At 46.4% G+C, this 24,088-nt stretch overlaps 2 protein-coding genes across 2 annotated transcripts in view; one reads left to right on the top strand and one right to left on the bottom strand.

Annotated features, from left to right (window-relative positions):
- The window catches only part of LOC116824027 (uncharacterized), a 124,465-nt gene extending 119,517 nt beyond the window's left edge, over positions 1 to 4,948 (bottom strand). Inside the window, exon 1 of the mRNA XM_075071427.1 lies at positions 4,821 to 4,948. The gene's annotated coding sequence lies outside the window, so the exon portion shown is untranslated. The remainder of the gene's footprint in view (positions 1 to 4,820) is intronic.
- The window catches only part of LOC116824028 (uncharacterized), a 131,761-nt gene that overhangs the window by 86,013 nt on the left and 21,660 nt on the right, over positions 1 to 24,088 (top strand).

Genomic DNA, 24,088 nt, shown 5'->3' with positions numbered 1-24,088 from the left:
ACTGTCTAATTGAAGCATGGGTTTTTATCATGTGACTACTGCAGGTGCTCTAATTGGCATCAGGTGCTCTAATTAATCTATAGCAAACTTTCTTCCCCTTACAGGGAATAAGGCTCCCTTCTAACCCTCTTCTGCTGCCCTCTGTCCACGCTGTATCACAATAGCCAAAGCTTGCTACGGTTAAGGGCATTCTATTAGGTGGAGGCTTTGTGGCAGAAGTTATGCTGAAGTCTGGGATTTACCTGAACAGGCCTAAGCAGACAATCTCATGTCAGATTTTTGCACCCCAATTTTGAGAGACTAACAAGGAACTAGAAACAGGTGCAATACGCCACAGGATTCTGAAAGAAGGAAGTTTGGGGTGGGCTTTAGCAATTAGGTTGCTATGCAGTATCTCAGTAGTTGGATGCATTCATATATTGGAATTATTAATAAATAAGCGATGTAAATCATGAGTATTAATGCTTGATGCTTAATTATGGACTTCCCAAAGGGCACACATGGGTTGGGGCAGCTATTGACATTATTTTAATCAGAGTAAAGGAGCAGATGTGGTATATAGTCATCCTATTACCATAAGGAAGCGGATAAAATTCCTCTCCTAGTTACTATTTTTTCATTTTGTCAGTGGAATTTGTGGGATACTTGTCACAAAGAATATTCCATGGTTTTAACCCCAGCTCATTTTTAAGCAGTAACATCCCAAGGCTAGCTTCCTTGGCTCAAAGTGGCAGGAGAGTTGTCATTATTATAAATCATATTCATTACCTTAGTGCCTAAGGGCCAATTAACAGTGGGCCCCCATTGTGCTAGGCAAAGTGCAAACAGAGAATAGTAAATGGCCCATGCCCTGAAGAATTTACAACCTGAATAGACGAGACAGACACAGAATGGGGGAAGGGGTAGAACCCACTGTTAGAATAGAGATATTCAGGCCTGCCTGTAAAGCCTATACTTTAAGAACTTAGGTGTATTTCTATCACATAGCTACTTACAGGGGTATAAAAACAAAGAATCAAAATCACAGTCTGCCTGTGTATGGGCCTTCTCTCACTAGGATAGTCTGAGGCCTTGTTCTTAGGCTACGGCCTTTGGCTAAGCAGCAGGGACAGCTATAAGCTGGGAAGTGAAGGGTCATATCCTCACATCCCAAACCAGTCACACTGAAATAAGGTGCTATTGGGCTGTTAGGAAAACGATCCTGTCCGGATCTTAAGATGGTTAAAGAAACCTTAATTTGATAGCACCCTGTCTGGGAAGAAATCACTTATCAATGGTTGTGATTGTGAAACCATCATTTCTGTATTGCTTTATCTTTATGGCCCCCACTTTTACTTTGTTAATCAGTCTGGTTCTCTAATCGTTTCTCTCTCCTGTATAATTAATGTTGCTAGGTGTAAATTAATTAGGATAGTGGTTTATAACTGGTTAGAGCAGGAGTAGGCAACTTATGGCGGGACACGAGCTGATCTTCAGTGGCAATCATACTGCCCGGGTCCTGGCCACCGGTCAGGGGGGCTCTGCATTTTAATTTAAATTTCAGTGAAGCTTCTTAAACATTTTAAAAACTTTATTGACTTTACATACAATAGTTTAATTATGTATTATAGACTTATAGAAAGAGACCTTCTAAAAATGTTAGAATGTATTACTGGCACGTGAAACCTTAAATTAGAGTGAATAAATGAAGACTCGGCACACCACTTCTGACAGGTGGTCAACGCCTGGGTTAGAGAATTATGTCACAATATGTTAGAATTGGTTAGTTAAACTTCAGCACAATGATTGGTTAAGGTATAGCTGACAATATTACTTTATAAATGGAGTCATACAGGAGGGGGAAAGGAAATTGGAATCATAGAATATCAGGGTTGGAAGGGATCTCGGGAGGTCATCTAGTCCCACCCCACACTCAAAGCAGGACCAATCTCCAACTAAGGGCTTGGCTACATTGGCGCTTTACAGCGCTGCAACTTTCTTGCTCACGGGTGTGAAAAAACACCCCCTTGAGTGCAGCAAGTTGCAGCGCTGTAAAGTGCCAGTGTAAACAGTGCCTCAGTGCTGGGAGCCCACGGCTCCCAGCACTGTAAGCTAATCCCCACGGGGAGGTGGATGTAGCCTGATTTGGGGTATTTTAGTAGTGTTGATGTAATTTACCCACTTAATTTACTTTTATTTAATTAATTGTAATTGATTAATAATATTAATAATAATTACTGGATCTTAGCTAGTATGGGTTTGGCTCACCAATATGTTTGATCAGAAGATAAAGTTCATCCTGAATCAGGCTTCACAGAGTTTATAAAAGGAACTTCGGTGTATATGACAGGAGCTTACACTGAGACAGATACAGTCATAAAGATCTTTTTATTAAAATCAATGAAATAATAAGCAAATGTTAAAACAGTTCAAGATTACAAAGTTACAAAATATCATAGTTCTATAAGAGAGATATTTATGATAATACACTTACTTGCTGTGGTGCAGCAGCATCTTGGGAGTTTTTCACACCTCTGGCAGAGGAAGTTACTTCAAAATTGTCTGCGCTCTGATTTAGCTCTATATATGCTAAATGCTTTAACTAAAATGAAATATAAGGGAGATTGAATCCCTTTTCACTTACAGTTTTGAAAAGAAATAATACTACCGACTATTAATCGTTAATAGCCGTCGTAAATGGGTGACATCGATACGTAGATGAGGGTATCGTGGAAGGTGGAGGCAATGAAGGTGTAGACAGGAGCTGACAGATATGCAGAATTGCCTGATTAATGGTAAATTGTCTCACCTTTTATAGAGCATTAGTCGGAAATTCTTCCTCCTATGCCCAAATTTCATCTTCCCCCATGGAAATGTTATGGTACACCTGCCTCATAGGCTAACATTTGTGTGCGTATGAATGACAGGTATGTACGCATTTGTGGTGCACTTGTTAGATTTGTGGGCAAAAATCCCCTTTTCCCACCTTTACTGTTCTTGGTTCAGTTAAAGGTCTCCAGACACCTGTGCAGGTATTTGTCTATTATTACTTTCCTGAGTAAGGGTCCCCAAAGGTGCTGAAGTTGCCTTAGCGTCATACAGGATGTTTGACCTGTAGGTTTCTTTGCATTTCAGCCATACTTATTCTTAATATAAATCTATAAGCCTATTACATCAAATACTTAAATTCATAAGAAAGATATTTATACCGACCAACAGATTAATCCTCAGGGCTACATGGAGTACCTGCAGCGCTGTTGGAAGGCTCTCCCAGCGCTGGAGCCGCGACTAACAGCTCCGCATTTCAACGCCAGCGGCTGCCCGTGGAGCGACTCCTGCGACAGCACTGTACAGCTGCAAAGATGTAGCCATACCTTGTATCATCCCAGCCCAGGGCTTTGTCAAGCCTGACCTAAAACCTTTAAGAGGAATTCCACCACTCCGAGGGAATCATTCAGTGCGTTCATCACTCTCTAATGAAATAGTGTTTCCTAATATCCAGCCTTAACCTAAACCTCCCCACTTGCAACATTTGAACCATTACTCTTTGTTGTCATCTGCTACCATAGAAAGTTAGATCGCATCCTCTTCGGGAACCGCTTCAGGTAGTTGAAAGCAGATATCAAATCCACCCCTATTCTTCTCTTCTTCGGAGTTAAATAATCCAGTTCCTCAGCCTCTCCTCAGAGTCATGGTGTTCCAGTCCCCTAATCATTTGTTTTTGCCCTTTGCTGGATGTATTTCCAATTTTTCCAACATCCTTCTTTAGTGTTGGGTCCAAACTGGACACAGTAGTCCAGATGAGGTCGCCGATGTCGATCTTTGTTAGGGGGAACGGGGAACAGGGATATAGGCAAGGCTCTGCGGCTCAGAGCTGGGAAGGGAGACCCGGCGGAACACTCTGCGGGCATCAGAGCTGGAATGGAACCACTGGGGAACAGACATGTATCGGCGTGTATAGAGATTAGCCCGAACTGGTTGTGAAGGACTTCTAAAATATGGTAATCTATATAGGTGCTAAAATTACACCCTGTGACATCGTACAAGTGCATTGTGCGTCTGGGTATTAGCGGCCCTGCTATGGAGAGAGAAACAGCAAGGACTCAAATTTGCGTGCCAGGGTCTGGATCCTCCACAGCTGTAGATCCCAACCTCTCCTTCTCTCCCACTGACCCACGCAGCCAACTTCCTGGGGTGCCTTGCCTCCACATGCCCCGTGCCCCTTCTTCCCCCCCCCCGTTCCCCCCATCAATTACCTCAGCATCACCAACCTCCCAAGGCACGTTTGGGACTTCTGTGTTTATTGTTCCTCATCTCTCATACCTCCTACTCCGCTGCTTCTTAGCTCTAACCCTCACACCCCCTTCCATGGTTCCTGGCACCGAATTATCTATTTCCCTCTTCTCGCCGCTCCCACGGCTCTCTCTGTTATCCTTCACCCGGTGCGGGTCCTGAAATGGCAACATTCACATGACTTCCTAAAGAAGCTATCTGATTGTGCACACAAAACATGCAAAGAGTCAAACACCTAGATTACTCAATTTTAGAATTCTACCAGGCGCCTATTTTCCTCTTAAATGAAGAAGAAGGCATGAAAGCTACAGTTAGTAATATTAGTTTGATAATGTAGCCAAATAAGGATCATTAAATTGCCAATTTTTAAATGGATGGACGCTACCAAAAAAGGCACTGTTCCAAAATGACACTTAGTGTAAAAAAAAGGGGGCAAGGAGAACTGCCAAAAAAACTTGTATATGGACAAATACGGGACAGTTATTACTACTCAGGTTCTTTAGGAGACCCCACAGCTCTAATAACACCAGGGGAACAGGACTCCTTACCCGAGCTAGACACCGTCTCATTGTTCTCCTGACATGACGTCCTGTACAGGGCTCTCTGAGTGGGGTCCAGCAGAGCCCTCTCCCGCTGGTGAAATAGCACAGCCACTCCTCAAAGGTCACCGCGGCCCCTGAAAGAGGCAAGGTGCAAAACTCAGTACTGCATATCACCACTCACAGCGCCCAACTTATTGCGGACGAAACAGCAGCACCACGTAAATGGAAGCTCTGGCGAAGCACATGTTAACAGACCCATCTCACCTTGCTGGTAGAGCAGCCAGGGAGGGCTCAGAGGGCAGAAAGAAGAGAACCTTTGGATGCTCCCAGCTCAAGACAGAGGCAGAGGGGATAGTCACATTTTATACACATAGCCTATCTAGCCAGGGCGTAGATCTAGGAGATGGGGCTGTCTCTGGACCCTGATGTAGGATCCCACCACTCTCCAAATGAATAGAGTGGAAGAAAGCGGGGCAAGGGCAATAGCAAAGAATAGAAGGTTTAGAAGAATTGTAGAAGTTGGTAAGAGAAGCTATCAGAGAATAATATGATTCACACAATGAATAAGAAAGGAAGTTTAAAAGTATATTAAGTACAAAGATAATCCCTAACAATTCGTAGTGGTAAGATTACTAGAGGAAATTGGCAGATATTAGCAAGAAACTAATGCAGAGGATAAAAAGGTTCAATAAAATTCACTCTAGGATTTGGGGAAAAAGATGATGTGAATGGGCGTAGAATAGCTCTGTGGTTGAGCATTGACTGCTAAACCCAGGGTTTATTTCAATCCTTGAGGGGACCATTAGGGATCTGGGGAAATCAGTACTTGGTCGTGTGTTAGTGAAGCAGGGGCGGACTCTATGACCTTTTCAAGGTCCCTTCAGTTCTAGGAGATAAAATTTAAATTATGGCATCCTTGAACCATATAAGTATATTGATTGACAACCAGTGATTTCCATCCCAACAATAACTCACGAGGATGTTAAACAGCAGGTATTACAGATAGACAGGTTTAAATAAGCAGGTCCAGATAAATTGTATCCAAGAGTTTTGAAAGACCTGGTGGAGGAGTGTGGAGGACTGTTAATATTGATTTTAATTAGGACTTGGAACACTGGGATAAAGCTAATGCTGTGCCAATATTTAAAAAGTGTAAAAGAGATGACCCAGCTAATTACAACAGTGTCAATCTGACATCAATACTGGCCAAGATAATGGAGCAGCAAATATGGATTTAATTAATAAAGAATTAAATGAGGGTAATATAATTAGTACAAATTAACAAAGGTTCAGAGACAACAGATCCAATCAAACTAACTGGATATCCTTATTGGATGAGATCAAAAGTTTGGTTGCAGCTAATAGTATTGATGTAATATACCAAGACTTCTGTAAGGCATATGACTTGGTTTGGCACAACATTTTGACTAGAAAACTAGAAAGATACAAAATAAACACAGCATACATTAAATAGATTAAAAACTATGATTGTAAATGGGGAACCATGGTCGAGTAGATTTCTTTCTAGCGGGTTCCCACAAGGATTGGTTCTTGGCTCTGTGCTATTTAACATTCTAATCAATGGCCTAGAAGAGAATATAAAATCATCACTGATAAAGTTTGCAGTTGCCACAAAGATTGAGGGTGGTGGTAAATAATGAAGAGTCAGTAGATTCAGACTCCAGCATTGGGAGTCTGGGAAATTGTCCCAGCTCTGGTTGGAGGGTTATTTCCTGTTCCACAAAGAGAGGAAGTTCCATTCCCAATCCCTGCGCCTTGAAATTAGGCCCTGACACTACACCCCACATTCAGCATAGTGGTATGATTATAAAATGATCAGGACATAATTATGATGGATTTAGTGCAAGACGCATCATGTTCAGTGGCATTTGAAAAGTTATGAGTTGCTGAATATGATTGTCCTATTTATGTGCATGTATCACGTTCGTATCTGAAGTTATGGATATTGAATATGTATCTGTCTTTCAAATGTGCTTACTCTGGGTAACACCCACAACGAGTCTTTCAGGTACAACAAAGAAGCCAGACAGTGTTAATGGCTCATCAACAAAGACAGTGGACTATGGAAGAGTTTAGCCTTCCTATGAATGTTACAACCAGCCTAGGAGTCATGGTTACTATGACTCAGCAGGTCATGCTAGGGCATGTGACCAGACCACATGACAATGAACTTCATTTTGGTACCTGTATTTTTCCACAAACTGGACTGGGAACTGAGTTTGGAACAAAGTGGTCCCGTCATATGGAAAAGCTACATAAGGTGGGGTGTGACATCATCTCTTGGCCTCATTGCACACACAAGAAAACTCCTGGAAACACCTGAGGAACAAAGACTGAACTGGGGGAAAGTGTTGGTCCTAGGGTAAAGGGATTTCTAGCTTGTGTATGGAAACCTGGGGGACTTCTTGTACCATCCGTCTGGGTGAGAAATAGCTAATTCAAATTCTATCCAGATAGTATGTTAGGCTTAGTCTGAGTTTTTGGTTATTTGCTAAGTAATTGCTTTGATCGGGTTGCTATCTCTTATCGCTGGGAAACTGGCTGTTGTCATCTATCTGTGGCTTAGGTAAAGCACTCAGGTAGCTTAGTTGGATGCATGGCGCCACCTGCTGTCCTGTTATAGGGCGTGGAGAGGCTAGCTGAATCTCCAGCAAAGCAGTGTGAGAAGGGCCAGCCCAGCTTGAGGGTTAGAGGGCACAGCGGTTCCCAGAAGCCCCTCAGACTGCACCCCGGGTGACAACCCATCACACACTACATTACACAAGTCTCAGCAGGTTTGTCACATCTTTTCCCCTCCCATTCCACACCCTAGATAGTTCCTGCCTCCCACTACCTCTAGCAGATCCCACCCTCCTATACATTTACTTCTCCTTTCCCTCTAAGCAGAACCCACCACCAGCTCCCTGATAATCCCTTACCTGAACCAGATCCACTGCAGCCATTTCCTTCCCCCTGGGAGGACGGGATGATTTGAGGCAAAATGTGGACAATCTGTAGCCTGCCAGGGCGAGAAAGGCAATGTGAGAGAATTCAGACAAGGCTTCTGTCCTTTCCACATGTCGATTCCCCCCAGCAATTTTCCCTGGTAGTGGACATTCCAGATTTTGCCACACTGTGAAGCACAGAGTGACCTTATTCCAGGACAGGTGTAGCTCCCTGTCACCAGGGGGTAACCCTCTGAGACATAGTGAAACCCTCCCAGTAGTAGAGTCTCTCTGTTACACTTATAAAGTTTGTGGACGATACCAAGCTGGGAGGGGTTGCAAGTGCTTTGGAGGATAGAATTAAAAAGTCAAAATCATCTGGACAAACTGTAGAAATGGTCTGAAGTATATAGGATGAAATTCAATAAGGACAAATCCAAAGTACTCCACTTAGGAAGGAACAATCAGTTGCACACATACAAGACAGGAAATGACTGCCTAGGAAGAAGTACTGCGGAAACGGATCTGGGAGTCACAGCAGATCACAAGCTAAATATGAGTCAACAGTGTTACACTGTTGCAAAAAACCCAAGTATAATTCTGAGATGTATTAGCAGGAGTATTGTAAGCAAGACACAAGAAGTAGTTCTTCCGCTCTACTCCGCACTGATTAGGTCTCAAATGGTTTACTGTGTCCAGTTCTCGGCACCACATTTCAGGAAAGATGTTGAAAAATTGGAGAGAGTCCAGAGAAGAGCAATAAAAATGATTAAAGGTCTAGAGAACATGACCTATGAGGGAAGACGGAAAAAATTGTTTGTTTAGTCTGGAGAAGATATGATCAGCTTTCAACTATATACAAGTTAATTTCAAGGAGGAAGGAGAAACATTGTTCTTCTTAATCTCTGAGGTCAGGACAAGAAGCAATGGACTTAAACTGGAGCAAGGAAGGTTTAGGTTGGACATTAGGAAAAGCTCCCTAACTGTCAGGGTGGTTAAGCACTGGAATAAAATTGCCTAGGGAGGTTGTGGAATCTCCATCACTGGGGATTTTTAAGAGCAGGCTGGACAAACACCTCTCAGGGATGGTCTAGATCAAGGGTCGCCAACATGTGGCTCTTTAGAATTTAATATGCAGCTCCTTGTATAGGTACCAACTCCGGGGTTGGAACTACAGGTACCAACTTTCCAATGTGCTGGGTGTGCTCACTACTCAGTTACAGGCCCTGCCCCCACTCCACCCCTTCCTACTCCCTTCTCTGAGCCAGCAGTGCCCTCGCTCCATTCCCCCGCCCCCCCCCGCGAGTGTCTTGCATAGCATGAACAGCTGATTGGGCGTGCGAGAGGGACGGGTGCTGATTAGTGTGGTCCCGGTGGGAGCTGATTGGGGGCGCTGACGTTATGCTGTGATTCTTTGCTGTGACCTGTTCTGGCCTTCTCAGGCTCAGCTTGCACTCCTGGTCAAGATAATACTTCTCCCTTGAGTGCAGGGGACCTGGACTAGCTACCTCTCGAAAGTCCTCAACTTCTGTGATTCGTGTGTGTAGGTCTGGGTGTGCAGAGAAGAAGCGAAATCAAGGAGTGACTCTGGTGGATTCTCATCTGTCATTGTTCCAAGTGCGTGTTCGTGGCTCAGATTAAGTAAGTTATTTGAAGTAATCAGGAGGGCTAGCCTGTGTTAGTCTGGAGGGTTGAAAAGCAGCAGAGAATCCTGTGGCACCTTATAGACTAACAGACGTTTGGAGCGTGAGCTTTCGTGGGTGTTCCCACTTCGTCAGACGCAGGTAGTGGATTTCCAAGGGGGTATATATATATGCTAGCAAGCAAGCTAGAGATAACAGGTTATTAATCAGGAAGATGGGCCTGTCTGGAGAGGTGTAAAACCAAGGAGGAGGAAACGGTTCTGTAACTGCAAAGCCATTCAACAGTTTTGTTAGTATCTAGTAGCATGAATGGTTCAAAGAAGGGGCATGACTGAAGCTCAAGCAGTTCATCTTGAAGTCTTGGTCCTAAATTTTGTGCAGTGGCCACTTAAGTGGCTCTATAGTTGGCCAGGGAAGGTTGACAGTGCCTCTCCTACAGGTTTTGTATATTCCATTCTGATATCTGATTGTTCCATTTATCCGTTTTCCCGTAGTACTGTCCAGTTTTGGCCGATGGTTACAGTGCAGAGGGGCATTGCTGGCATATGGATGGCGTAATATTACATTGGGTGGACGGTGCAATGGACCACACAGTAGGTGTGGCACGATCTAGGTTAGGTCGCTGTGAGGTGTCGCTGGTGTAGTATTGTGGCAGAGTTGGCAATCGAAGGTTGTTGCATGGACATGTCTCTGAGGTAGATTACGTAGTGTACGGATGCAGTTGCTGGTAGGAGATATGTTTCAGGTTGGGTGTCGTGGGTAGATTGGCCATGCGTCATGAGGGAGATGGTGATCATTGTGCACGGATGGGAAGATGCCCCGTTATGCTTTGGGGGTAGCTCGGGCTGTATGTGATGGCAGTGAGTCCTTGTGGTCTTTCTTGGGTTGTCTTGTAGTGGCGGCTTCTAGGTACACTCTGGCTCTGTTGATCTGCTTTCCTAATTTCCTCGGTGGGTATTGTAGTTTGAGAATGCCTTGGTGGAGATTTTATAGTGTTGGTCTCGTCTAGAGGTTAGCAGATGCGGTTGTACCTCAGTGCTTGCTGTAGACAATGATCGTGTGATGTGGCCCGGGATGGATGCTGAGGATGAGGTAGGCATAAGCGGTTGCGGTGGGTTTTCGATCGATAGGGTGTGTTATGTTGCATACTATATTGCACCATTGGTGTCTAGAAAGTGGATCACAATTGGCGTGTTGGTCCAGGCTGGGTATGTGGGTGTGGTGGAAGTTGGTTGAAATCAGGGTGGAATTTTTCTAGAGTCTCCTCCCAGGGTCCAGATGATGAAAAGTCATCAAATGTCGTAGGTAGAGAAGGGTGAGTGGACGAGAGCTTGAGGAAGCGTTGTTCATGTCAGCCATAAAATATGGTGTATTGTGGGGAAGTGCGGGGCCCATAGCAGTGCCACTTGATCTGGAGATATATATCGTCATGAGCCTTAAATAGTTGTTGTGTGAGTAAAGGCACAGAGCCACGCAGCAACAGTTGTGCTGGGCACATCAGGATACGGTTCCTGACAGCTTGATTCCATTCTGTGTGTGGGAGTTGTGTAGAGGCTCTACACCATGTGGTGAGGTGTTTTGGGAGGTGACCAAGCTATTTAGTTTCCCTCAGGGAAATCAGAGGTGTCACGGAGATAGTGGGAGTGCTGGTGGCTAGGGCTGACTAAGAGTCCACTAATCCAGACAGTCCTTCAGTGAGAGTGCCAATGCGGAGATGAAGGCGTCCAGATCCTTCCGGGTTGTGAATCTTGGGTAGTAATAGAATAACCCTGGTCGTGGCTCTAAGTGTATGGCTGATGTTTTCTCGGCTGTTTAGTGTAGGGAGTCTGAGTAAGATGTGTGCAGTTCTTAGTGTAATTCTCAGTGGGATCTGAGGGAATGGCCTGAATAATATGGTACTTGGAGAGTGTCTGGCGGCCTCCTTTGGTAGTTCAACCTGTTCATGATGGACAACAGCACCTCCTTTATCAGATCTTGATGATATAAGGTCAGGGTGGTTTCTGAGGCTGGGAGGCATTGCGTGTAGACTTAGTTTGATGAGCAGCAGTGTTTTTTTCCACGATTTCTGCCTGTGCGTCGGCGGAGCATTCATGTATAGGTCCAGGACTGTCATTTCGACGCTCAGGAGGATCCATTGGAGTTCTTCTTCTTGTGCTGTTGAGTCGGGAAGGACCAGTGTATCAGTTGCACTGGTTTCCAGTGTTGTCCGGAAGTATTTCTTGGTGGTAGACGGCGAAAGTAGGCTCTCAGATCCCCAGAACTGTACAGTTGTGGGTGGCAGGGCATGAAAGAGCAGTCCCGAATGGACAGACTTTCTTCTGGGCTGAGTGTGGAGTTGAATAGATTGACGATATGATTCGCTGGGTGGTGTAGGTACTACGGTTGTGTTTCCCCATGTGGCAGGTAGAGAGTTTAGACAGCTTACAGTCTTTTCCTTGTAGAGAGGTGAAGTGATGTGCTGTAGATCTCCTGTCCTTATTTTAGTGAAGTCTCGTTTTGGAGTTTGTATTAATGAAACGTCTCCAGGTTGGAGAGCTCTTTTTGATGTTTTCCTGTTGCTGTATAGGATGCTGACCAGGTGGTTCCTCAGTTCTTTGTTAGTGTTATGGCATAATCTCTCACTGTTGGTCTGGTAGTATGTAGATAGCGTGGGACTTTTACCTTTAGTCCATTTGGTATGATGTCCATCCCGTTTGCATTTGGAAAGGAAGATGATATCTGTCTGTATTTGTGCAATTTTCTCAGCCACACCATCACGGTTCATTCACCTGCACGTCCACCAATGTATATACGCCATCATATGCCAGCAATGCCCTCTGCTATGTACATCGGCCAAACTGGAGCAGTCACTACGGAAAGGATAAATGACACAATCAGATATCATAAATGGCAATATACAAAAACCTGTAGGAGAGCACTTCAACTCCTGGCCACACTATAGCAGACTTAAGGTGGCCATCCTGCAGCCAAAAAACTTCAGGACCAGACTTCAAAGAGAAATGCTGAGCTTCAGTTCATTTGCAAATTTGGACCCATCAGCTCTGGATAAAACAAAGGACTGTGAAGCGCTTGCAGTTACAGAAGCTTTCTCCTACCCTTGGTTTTACACATCTTCTGCTAGAACGAGGGCCCCATCTTCCTGATGACTAACCTGTTATCTCTAGCTTGCTTGCTAGCTATAATATATCACTGAAACGTCGGTGAGGGGGGAAATTTTCCACTACCTGCGTCGACGAAGTGGGTATTCACCCACGAAAGCTCACGCTCCAAAACGTCTGTTAGTCTATAAGGTGCCACAGGATTCTCTGCTGCTTTTAAGTTATTTGATGCTCCAGCCTTTATACAGTCTCTCCTGGCAGTGCCCCTTTCATCGGCTGGGCCTAGTTTTAGCTTTTGGGAAGCGTGACCCCAGGGGCTCTGAGACTGGGCCTTCTTGCCTCAGCACATCTTGTTTCTTTCTGTGGTTCCCCAGTGAGTCCAAATGAGTAGATACTCCTCATACATACTGTGAGCATAAGGATGCGTTTAGTGTTTGGACTTTATTGAATGCTTGTGAGTTGCTGCCTGGGTTAACATCTGACTAGGTGCATTGTGAGCCTCTGTGGCTCTGTAAATCACAAGACAGGAGAGAGACATTACCTATGCGAAGTGCTGATTGGCAACAGAATGCATTACACCCTGCCTGGCAGGAAAGGTCCATCAACACCAGATAGACTATTATGGGATGTTAAAGAAGACACAAGACTGTTGTGCTCTTGACCTCCCAGTAGCTGAGTTTGCAACTAAGTGCACATGGTAGGAAGGGGATGAAAAACCCATGCAGAAGGAACTCTGAGAATCTGTATGCTGCTTGGACTCTGGGGGGCAAAGTTTCTAGGCATAAGCAAGAGATCCCCAGCTGCTTAGCTGGGGTTAGTCCTAAAGAATATGTAGAGCTTGCTTATTATAGAAGCTTCCATTACCTTTTGAAATTTAAGACTCTAATTTGTCTGCATCTGCTTTAACCTGCTTTAGCTTTGTAAACAACTCTCATTTCCTTTTAAATAAATCTTAATAGAGATTATGACAGGACTGGCTACAAGTGTTGTCTTTGTTAGAAGATGTAAGATTCAATTGACCTAAGGAAGTGACTGGTCCTTTGGGACTGGCAGTAACCTGAACATTGCTGTCATTTGTGGTGTAAGGCAGTGACTCTCAACCAGGAGTTGGGGGCCTGTTGGGGGCCACTAGCAGGTTTCAGGGGGGCCGCCAAACAAGGCCAGCATTATACTCGCTGAGGCCCAGGGCACAAAGCTCAAGTCCCAGCACATGGTGCTGAAGTCATGGGCTCTGAGCCCCACCACCCGAGGCTGAAGCCAAAGTCTAAGCAATGTAGCTTTGTACGGGGCCCTGTGGAATGGGGCCCCAGGCAACTGCCCTGGTTGCTACCCCTTAATGCCAGCCCTGGCTTTTGTATGCAGAATACCAGTTATTGTGATCCACGTGGGCCGTGGAGTTTTTATAGCATGTTGGGGGTATAAGGGACCATCTGTCACAAAGGCTGGCTCACCTGTGTGGTGAGATATATGGGATGAACCAACGGAACTGTCTGTGATTCCATGTTAATGCTGTTACAGAGTCTGAAGCATTTACACTGGATTCTTCAGTGGTGAAATCTGCATACAGACCTCACAACCAGTTTGGGGTTTGTTCCCTGCTTCTTACCAGTCTGCTTGAGGCTGGTGCTCATGCTCTCGAGTCACTGGAGACAGCGTTACAAAGACTTATGGGAGCAATGCCACCAGCAGCAATTTGCAGCACTGCAGAGCAGGCTTTATGGGAACACAGCGTGGGCCAAATGGTCTGTGGACTCAGTCAAGCCCCAGTTCTCCTCCAGTGCACATCAGCATTCCTGCAACTTTCAAGGAGGGTCAAGGCTGTCGCTCCTTCAGTGATGATGGATCTCCAGCAGAGCATCACCCCCACCCTATGACTGGCCTTGTCTCCTGAGACAGAGGTGAGTAACAGAGGGTGCACAGTGGCTCCTGGGGGGAGGGGGAGGGAGAGGGATAACAAAACACACCTTCTGGGGTCACCCCTCAGGAAGTGAAGGTGACAGGCATTGCGGTGGCAGTAAAGGGGGAGGGGAGGGAGTGGGAGCAGCACCCTCAAAGGCAATGCTGCCACTGGGTCACCCCATCACATCAGGTATGGGGCTGATGTAGAACTGATAAATGAAATTGTTTTTCATTGTTCACTTTATTAATGTAACTTCTGTTCACCATTCATTACACTTGTCTATATTGTAACTTCTGTTCACTGTTTGCCATATTGTAATTCAAACCCCATTTTAAAACGCTCACTCCATTTTGTAAAAGCTTCCTCCAACCTTCATTTTTGCAAACCTGCGTACTCTTATTAGATGTATGAAATGGAGCTATGGAGTGCCATGATGGAGATCAACCTCTCAGCCCCAAACCTATGTGCCTAGGATGACATAAAGTCAACACCAACGGCTAAGATGCAGACAAAGCCGCTAACAACGTAAGAGTGTCCACCCATAAAAGAAAGGAGCAATAGAAGAAGATCAAAACCAGGTCGAGGCTGAAAGTCACGCCTGCAATTGACGGGGTGATCAATCACCCAAACCTAGAGGCAGCTGACACAGCAAGACCTATAGACGTCTGGAATTCAACTCAAGCCTACAAAAAGGATGGCTGAGATGAAAGATTTGGAGGTAACATTCTGCTGCACACATGGAAGGACACGTGTGCAGCGCCAACACAGACCCAGCTCGGCTTGTGCCCGGCTTTCTGGCCAGTTACCGCCAAGCAACACTACCGAACAAGTCGAAAAACAAGCCATGAACTTAAGCTGTCTTCAGGACTGGTAACTAGCAGCAGCTGCAGAACATCTGATGGTCGGTGTGTGTGGATGTGATAGGGATTGCAGATATGTAGTTATTGGTCATAAATCAGATTATCATCAAAATGAGTGGCATCTTTGTCTTGCCCCCTGAAAAGATCCTGTGTAGTTTTGTCTGGTACAACATTATGAGATGGTGAATGCAACACAAGAAGAGCAAAGGATACGGAATCCACATTTAAGTATAAAACTTTAGCCCTCACAGCTTAGAAGCCTGGCCATAGAAAAGATAGAAACTTTCAGTTAACCAAAAACAAACTCTGAGAGAAATACCCTGGAAGTTAGTTGAATCTTGTTTCACGATACCTCACACAATATCGCACTTCGAGAATATATTAAATACAGAGCGTATACCCTCAGGCTGTAGAAGGGCGAAAAAAGAGGAAGGCTTAGCATCCCTCTCTCACCCCGTGGGCCAAATAAATTGGAGTGATATAACCAAGTCGTAGTAAAGGTCGGGGAACAGGAGGAGAACTTAGAGATCCTGAGCCCAAACGAAAAAGCCTAGGTCAATACACCCTCAGCCACCCGTAGCAAAGACTGAGCTAAAGAAGGAGAAGTTGAGAGGGTTTTCTTGCTACGATCCTACAGGGAAGGACTTTATAGTTAGGTGTAATGAGACCTCGGTGGTGGTAGGCATCTACGAGTGAATCTACAGAGGGAGGCTTAGTGTCGGCTCCCCTCTGGCCGAGAGAGGGTTAAGTTGCTCCTTCGGAGTTAAAAAAGGAAAAATGATCTCTTCTCAGGAGTGTAAAGACAACGGGGAACTAGCCCTTTCAGATTATTCGGAAGCTGCTCTTTTAGAGAATCTAGCGGGTTATAGTGCCTTGTATTATCAATTTGGTTTGTGTTGTAGCGTTGGCCGTTGCTACTAACTGTTGGAAAAAATGTTTAAAAAAAAACCACTGTCCTAAGATATCCTTAAAAAAAAAAATTGGCTAGGTATATAATATATATAACCCTCAATTCCAATGAAAAAGGAAGCCGCTGAAGTTTGACGTCTATGGAAAACCTGTAATGAGATAATTTCTTCAATTGCTAAATGTAAAAATGAAACTGCAACCAATGATTTACAGAGGCCCTCTGCTCAAAAAGCAGAGAAATAAAAATGTATGTAGGTCCAAACCAGTCTAAGTGCCTTAAGGTGGGTAAGAGCATTAAGACAGCACACTCACATCTTACAATGCAGCAGTAACATCAGAAAAAGGACATTTGGAGACTCAGAAAGAGCAGATTTTTCACAGACCCTTCTAAGATTGGGAGGGGATAGTTGGCGTAGACTCTCTTCCCAGGGCCAGAACAATGCCATTGCAAGTAGTAACGTACCTGCTTCTGCCATGTCAGACACCTCCCAGGCCCATGGCAAGGCTGGGGATTTACAAATTAAACAAAATTCACACACTCAAAAGAAATGCAGCCACGTTAATACATTTGTGCAGGCTTCCAGTTCCAAACACACGCTGCGGCAACAGACTGAGCATGGTGCCATGTGTGAGCACTATGTAATTTGTTTCTAAGCGATCCTAATCTTTCAGGCCTCCGAACAAAACATCGCGAGACGCTGGTATCAGCCGAAAGTTATAACAATATTATGGTTAACGGTCGCGACACAAGTCTGCGTTGGATGTTTGTGTTGATGTTCTGATGTCTGTCTAGTGTGATCTCCTATGCTTGAATTGGGTCCAGAAACAGAAAACACCTAAGACAGGACAAAGGTCCATTTCTCTCTCTACTTCCCATGTCCATCCAACTTCAATTCACCACTTGTGGGTAAAAACTTTGGATCACCAGCGAAAGAAATCAGGTTATAGCTTTTTGTCGTGCAGGGTTCTCTAATAAGAACATTTTGTTGCTTAATTTTTGCTTATCGATAACATATTGTCCATCTCGTCTAGTGAGCAATATCACCTTTGCCTTATTGTCTTTATTCCAACAACTACTTCCTCGAGGCAACGTCTGAGGTTACTAACTTCCCAAAACTCCACACGAGGGTACGTATGTCTATGGCCAACCATAACAACCACATGATGAACACCTGGCCGCATAATGATGAAGGGCCCTCTATCAAGGTCCCCAGAAACATCTTAAGAACATATATTAAAAAAAATAGGGAATTCCAACTAATGTTGTTTAAGTCCAAATCAGCTAACCTTGCATAACAACGTGGTTAACCTACCAAAATCTTATTTGTTGTGTGTGCTAAAAACGTCCTGAACCTAGTAACGTTTATGTGATGGCTACTACAGGAAAGCATCAGACTCTCTGGCGCCTCATTTTATCTAAGTTATACCTGTAGGCACAATAATGTATGTAATATGGTTAAGTATTGTATTACCTAATTATTATAACCCAATTAGATTGCATTGCTGGATGAAAGGTTATATCTAAGCAGTTTAGTGAAGTGTAAAGTTTTACGAGGTATATTTCCATTTCTATTCAAGCTGAACCAAACTGAGTTAGATTGCATAATTGGTTTGTATTGCAACAAATCACATTCGTGACCCATATCAATACCGAACAACGAACCTACTGTATAATCATAGATCCATAACGGAGCAAGAGTGAGTTGTAAGACAACGCAGCCAACCCTGGTCAGCAATCATAAATATAACGGAATATTTTTCATGCCACCATTACCCAATTCGTCCGTATCAGTCAACCCTAACCACTAACTGTTATGTTGTTTTTGCCATAAAACAATTGAACAATAAACGTGTGACCCATTCAAATACCCCTGGATTGAAGGGCAAGAAGAGGACATGTAAGAACTGATAATGAAATTGGTGGTTTTATTTTCACTTATTAAACTGTACCTGTCTGATCCCACCATCTCACACACTTGCATACATTGTATACTTCTATCACGATGTTTGGCCAAACTCGTAATTCAAAGAACCCCATTTTAAAACGCTCACTTCCAATTTTGTAAGCTCCTCTCAACCTCATTTTTGCAAACCCTTCTGTACTCTTATTAGTTTCAGTTTAGATTGTGAATGAGCTAATGGATGATTTCGATTGGAATCAAACCTCCCAGGCACCAGACCCCAACACCTGTCCTAATGAATAACCGTTCAAAACAGTGCCCAATGGGCCCTCACAGCATGCAGACAAGAGCCCTAACAAAGTCAACAAAGTGTCCACTCCTAAACAAGAAAAGGAGCAATAGAAGGTAGAAGATCAAAAGCCCAGGTCCGAGGCTGAAAAGTCCACGCTCTGCAAAATTGACGGGGTGATCAAATACACCACAAAAAATTTCGCCAGAGGCACGCGTAGACTCAAGGAGCAACAAGAACCTTATAACAGATTTGAGAGGACTATCAGTAAATCAAAACCAGACAAAAAAGGATGGGTGAGATGCAAATGACGTTGGGAGGTAACTTCTAGACTAGCCAAGACTCAGGAAGAGTACTATTTGTGCAAGGCCAACAGACACCGAACACAGACCCGGAACTAATACAAGCAGCTCCGTCTTCGTGCCCAGGACTCCCACTGGATCACCCAGTCTTACCAGCCAAAGCAAAGCTACAAACCCAAGCCTGCAAAATCAAGCATTGCAATCAGTTAAGCTATCATCTACAGCGGACTCTCTGACACGAACATCTTGATGGAGGTGTGTGGTGTTGTCATAGGTACTAGGTATCAGGCGGTTACCAACATGTGTGTAGTACAAAGGATTGAGATATTAGTTATGTTGCCCAGGGAGAATCAATTATATCATCAACTCAATAAAGATTGCAAAAACCTTTGAGTTTGCCAACCCTGAAAAGAGCCCTGTTGTAGTTTGCTCTGCAAGAAACCACACTGGATAAGCGGGTGTGGAGTCCCGGGGCATGTGAGGCAATATATTAAGAACCATACAACACTACTGGACAACTAGGAAGGGTGGGTCAACAACAATTAATAATTTTGCAATAGAAAAAACACATCTCATAGAGCTGAGAACGAGAAAGGACCCAGGAGACAAGGCCCAAATGCAGCGTCATAGCCCCACACCCCTAGCGGATCAAGTACTGATACTACTTGAGACCTCTAACACCCTCATAGGGGCCCGCCTCAACACTGGTCCGAACTCCATAACTCCGTATGGTACTTCATTAGGCCTGATATATGCCATCACAGAAACGAACCACTTTGAAGCTAATCCTCTAGCCATGCCTTTAAGTGCTGGACTGGCCAGCCCGTCGCCACACCTGCAACTTCTTATGCCAGTGACTGAGAAGCGCGTAGTATAAACCCGGAGCAGCACCCACTTTACACTACACTATACAAAACTCATAACCGGACACTTTCCATGCATATTAGCTTGCACACATTTGCAACACTAAGCTCAGCTTTAAAAGATAGCTACCTATGAGTCAACTAGAAACAGTACTAATGCACTCTCATCGCCAAATTTAATTACCACATATTGGCATGATACTAAGGAATAATGCAAGCCCGACATTACACACCTGAGCAATAAAGACCCTTCAACTGGAGCCCGTAGCTTGTAGCTGGCATGGAGCACGCTGGGGGGTTTTTATGGCAGGGTAGAGATACCTTGCTGTCTGAGTTCAGCACCCAGTAACTTGGTACCTTGTCTATGCAGGGGAACCTGCACACAGGGGCCTGACCTCAGTCGGGGCTCCTCTGCAACCCTGTCATTACAGGATTCCCGATTTTGTTTAGGGTCCCGCAGCATCTGGCCAAACTGGGGGCAGGATGCTCTGTGAGGGTCTCTGAGTGCCCAGCTAACGTGATGATGAGTTGATCTGGTGGGGTTCAAGATGCAGTGTGAGGAGGCCCACAAGACCAGGGACACAGAATCTCAGTCAAGGTCTGAAGCTGCCCCGCACAATGAAGGCACAAATCTGTACCCACATTAGTCTGAGTTTGCCTGCAAAAGGGGGCCGTGATCTCGGTCCAGGTCTCTCAGTTTTACTGGTACAATGCGGGGCCTGCAGTCAGATGGGTCTCTGCAGTGCCAGCCACAACAGGGCATACATCTCACTTGGGTCTCCACGGCACCTGTCACACATGGGGTCACCTCTTTGGGGTCTACAGCAGCACTGGCAGAACAGGGCCCAGTTCACGGGGTCTCTGCAGCTCCAGGAACAACAGGTCCCTGCTCTCTGTAGGAGTCTGTGCAGTTCTGGCACAACCAGTGCTCCAACTTGGTCAGGGTTGTGCAGTGCCCGGCACACTGGGGCACCTGATCTCAGGAGGCCTGAGCCATGCTCAGTAGAACAGCCTTATCTCAGTCAGACACTTGGGAGAAAGCGGGAAGATTTTCAGAATTTGATATCATAGTTCAGAACTGAGGAGAAAATGGGCCAAACTAAATATTTGCCAATGTAGAAAGCAAGCACCAACACTGGGGAGATTTTTATGTCACCATTCACAGTTCAGGAGAAAGGGGAATCTGAGAGATTATACAGAGAATTAACAACAACAGAATAGGACGATCTTTGTGCCTACCATTCCAGAGGCCAGCGAGCGAAGGGGGGGGGGAGTCTCCTGGTGATGTCACTTTTCACGGGAAAGGATGAAGGCTGAGCACAGAAGGTCACGGCGTGGGACGGGGCCTACGTGGGCGTCTGATTGTGACTAGCACAGCAGTGGGGACGGAACCATGTGGGTTAAGCGTCAGGGCTCGGGCGAATCCAGGACCAGACAGTTAGCACACTCGATCACACAGCAGTCCAACACACTGGGGCGGGCTGACTCCATCGGGGACACTTAGCTCCTCACGTCCCCTTCTAGGACCGCTTCGCACAATGCACCTCTGGGGAGTCTGGACAGCCCAAGAGTGCCCCCCACATCCCGCCAGACCAAGAGGTGTCCCTGTCTCAGGGCTCCCAGCCTCTGCCATTAACTCCTGACCCCACTTCAAGAAAACATCAGGGGAACCATTCCACCTAATCAGGACAAAATGCGGGGAGAAAACCCACCCCAACTGAGCCATTGAACTCAAACAATCCAGGCAAGGCTGGAGGAGAGGAAATGGGGCAGCAATCGCCGACTGAACTAGGAAACTCCAGGGATTTGAGGGAGCGGGGGGAGTATCACGCTGCATGTTGCTCCTTGGATCTCCATTGCGAGAAAGGGGACAGAACTAAGGACGAGATGGGGCGTCCCCAAAAGGAGGGGCTATAGCGGTAAATCCGAGAGATCTCAGCCCCCCCTCTCTCCCGCGTCTCTGGGGGTCACCCTGTCTTCCCTCCCGCATGTCCCCATTACGGCAGATGCACAAGACAACTTATTCACCACGCCCTTTCCGCAGGTCACCGGGCTACAGCCCGTACTCCACCCTCACAAGGCCCAGAGCCCAGCCGGCGAAGCACTCCAACGCGGGACCCAGGGGTCCACTGGCGACTCTCCCCCCGAGACACCGCCGTGGCCCAAGGGCAGAGCCTGGCGGGCAGAGCGGGGCGCATGGGCTCCTGCGGGACAGCATGCTCCGAGCCCGCGGGGCGCAGCCTCAGGGAGCGCGATTCGGCGTATCGCAGAAGATGCCGGCGTCACCACGGAACACTGGGGCAGGGAGGATCAACCGCCGGCCCGAAAAGCGGGCTAGCTCCGGTACTGGAGCTGCAGCTCAAACAGTCGGCTCTCACGTCGCCGCGCATGCGCATAGACACCCAAGCCAAACTCGCAGCGGGCAGGCACAAAACCTCCGGCCCGCCCCACGAAAGTCACTTCCGGTCGCCAGGGACGACGTCACAGACTACATCTACGCCACGCGCCCGAGCGCCCTTTCCAGGCTCTCATCTCCCAGGTCAAAGGGAGAGTCAAGCGCGCTCCGCCCCAGTGCAACCACCGGGTGGGGACGGGAGAGGCAACACAGGCTGCGTGTTTCTGCTGTCAGCTGCGTCCGTGTGAACTCTCAGGACTGCTGAGAGACCGGGGAGGGCCACGGCATGGGGCTGGGCGGGGAAACGTGGACTAACTGCCCCGGATGGCCCAAACCCAAAACTTTGGGAGACAAATCCTGAGAGTCTGCTGCATGAAGGAAGCTTCTCTCGGTCCCCGCTGGGATGGGAGCAGAGGGCAGAGCAAACAGGGCCCCCGCAGGGGGCCGGTCAAATGTTGTGGTGTCACCCACGGTGTGCATGTGCAGAGGGGGGGCAAATGAATGGAAGTTGCAGGAGGGAGCGGCACAATGGGGCTCTAAGTAGGATGACCACGCCCGCGGGGGAGGTGAGTCTGTCTCTAGCCGCAGCCCTAGGAACCAAAATTCCGCGGACGAGGGGAGGCGAGTATAGGCGAGAGGGAAGATGGAATGGAGACATCCTGTACCTACTGTCACTTTTCGCCACGTGCATTCTTACGGCGCATAAGCTCAGCAAAACTACCCGATATGGCAGATTCTCTCGTAACTATGGCCTTTTCTGCTCAGTGTCTCACACGGCTATAAAAACCGGAGGAGATTCCCCTCCGCTCTACCTATCTCCAGTGATCAGCATCTCCGGTTCCCCCGATTAACCCCGTGTTCCAATCAAGGCAGACGTACCACATGAGTCCAAAATTGTCATTTAAAAAATACTCTCACGAGTGGCCAATTTTCCACCCGAATATTTCGGCTTACCGATTTGCCCCCTCTTTGTTTAACGGTGAGGAAATTGGTCCGATCACCCCCACACCTGGGTTCCAATCTCTCCCCCGAAATGTGGCTGCCCCTGGAAAGTGGGGCCTAATGGGAGAGCAGATGCCTGGTTCTGCGGGGCTGGGGAAGGGAGGGGCATTGTCCCCAATGGGGACTGTCCAGAAACCCGGTTCCCATTCCACTTGCTGCCCGCTGGACACCAGGAACCTGGACAACTCCAGCCCTCCATGGCAGCAACCCCATTATAGACTGGCCCTAAACATAACCGACCAGATCCCTCAGCCACCCCAGTTCATAAAGTACACTGCCATACTCCACTGGCTGCCCCCATACCTGCAGTCCCTTCTAACCCCCACAGACGAGCGCCAGTAGCGTCCCCCCTTTCCGCCTTCTGCCCTTTAAACAGTTTCCCTACTCCTCAAAGCGCTTACCCTGCTGCCTCCCATTGTCAATGGGTGAGAAAGAGCGGCGGGCGACTCAAACTCACCTTTGTATATTATTGATAGAGAGATAAAATTCAAGTCCAAACAAATCCCCTTTCCTCTATTATTTAATAGCATAAGACAACCCCTCAACGATTCTTCGTTTTTCTCTCTTCATCGTATCAAATGCTTACGCTGTGATATGGTAACATTCTGCTGCCAACATGGAAGGACATCGGTGCAGGCCCAACAGAGACCCAGCTCGGCCTTGTGCCCGGCTTTCCTGGCCAGTTACCGCCACAAGCTACGAACCTAAGCTGCAAAATCAAGCCATGAACTTAAGCTGTCTTCAGGACTAGTAACTATGCAGCAGCTGCAGAACATCTGATGGCTGTGTGTGTGTATAGGTATTAGGTATAATGTTTGTGTATAAGGATTAAGATATTAGTTATTGGTCATAAATCAGATTATCATCATAATAAATGTGGCATCTTTGTCTTGCCCCCTGAAAAGATCCTGTGTAGTTTTGTCTGTACAACACTGATAGGGAGTGAGTCCCGAGTGCCTGTGAAGGGCTATATAAACCCCACGCTGGCACAGAAGGGATATACCCATCTCATAGAGCTGGAAGGGACCTCAAAAGGTCATCAAATCCAGCCCCCTGCCTTCACTAGCAGGACAAAGTACTGATTTTGCCCCAAATCCCTAAGGGGCCCCCTCAAACACTGAACTCATAACCCTGGGTTTAGCAGGCTAATGCTCAAACCACTGAGCT

This window comes from Chelonoidis abingdonii, chromosome 11, assembly GCF_003597395.2.
Source record: "Chelonoidis abingdonii isolate Lonesome George chromosome 11, CheloAbing_2.0, whole genome shotgun sequence".
NCBI lineage: Eukaryota > Metazoa > Chordata > Testudines > Testudinidae > Chelonoidis > Chelonoidis abingdonii.
The sequence above is the reverse complement of the archived record's forward strand: the minus strand, read 5'-3'. Positions and strand labels throughout refer to the sequence as shown.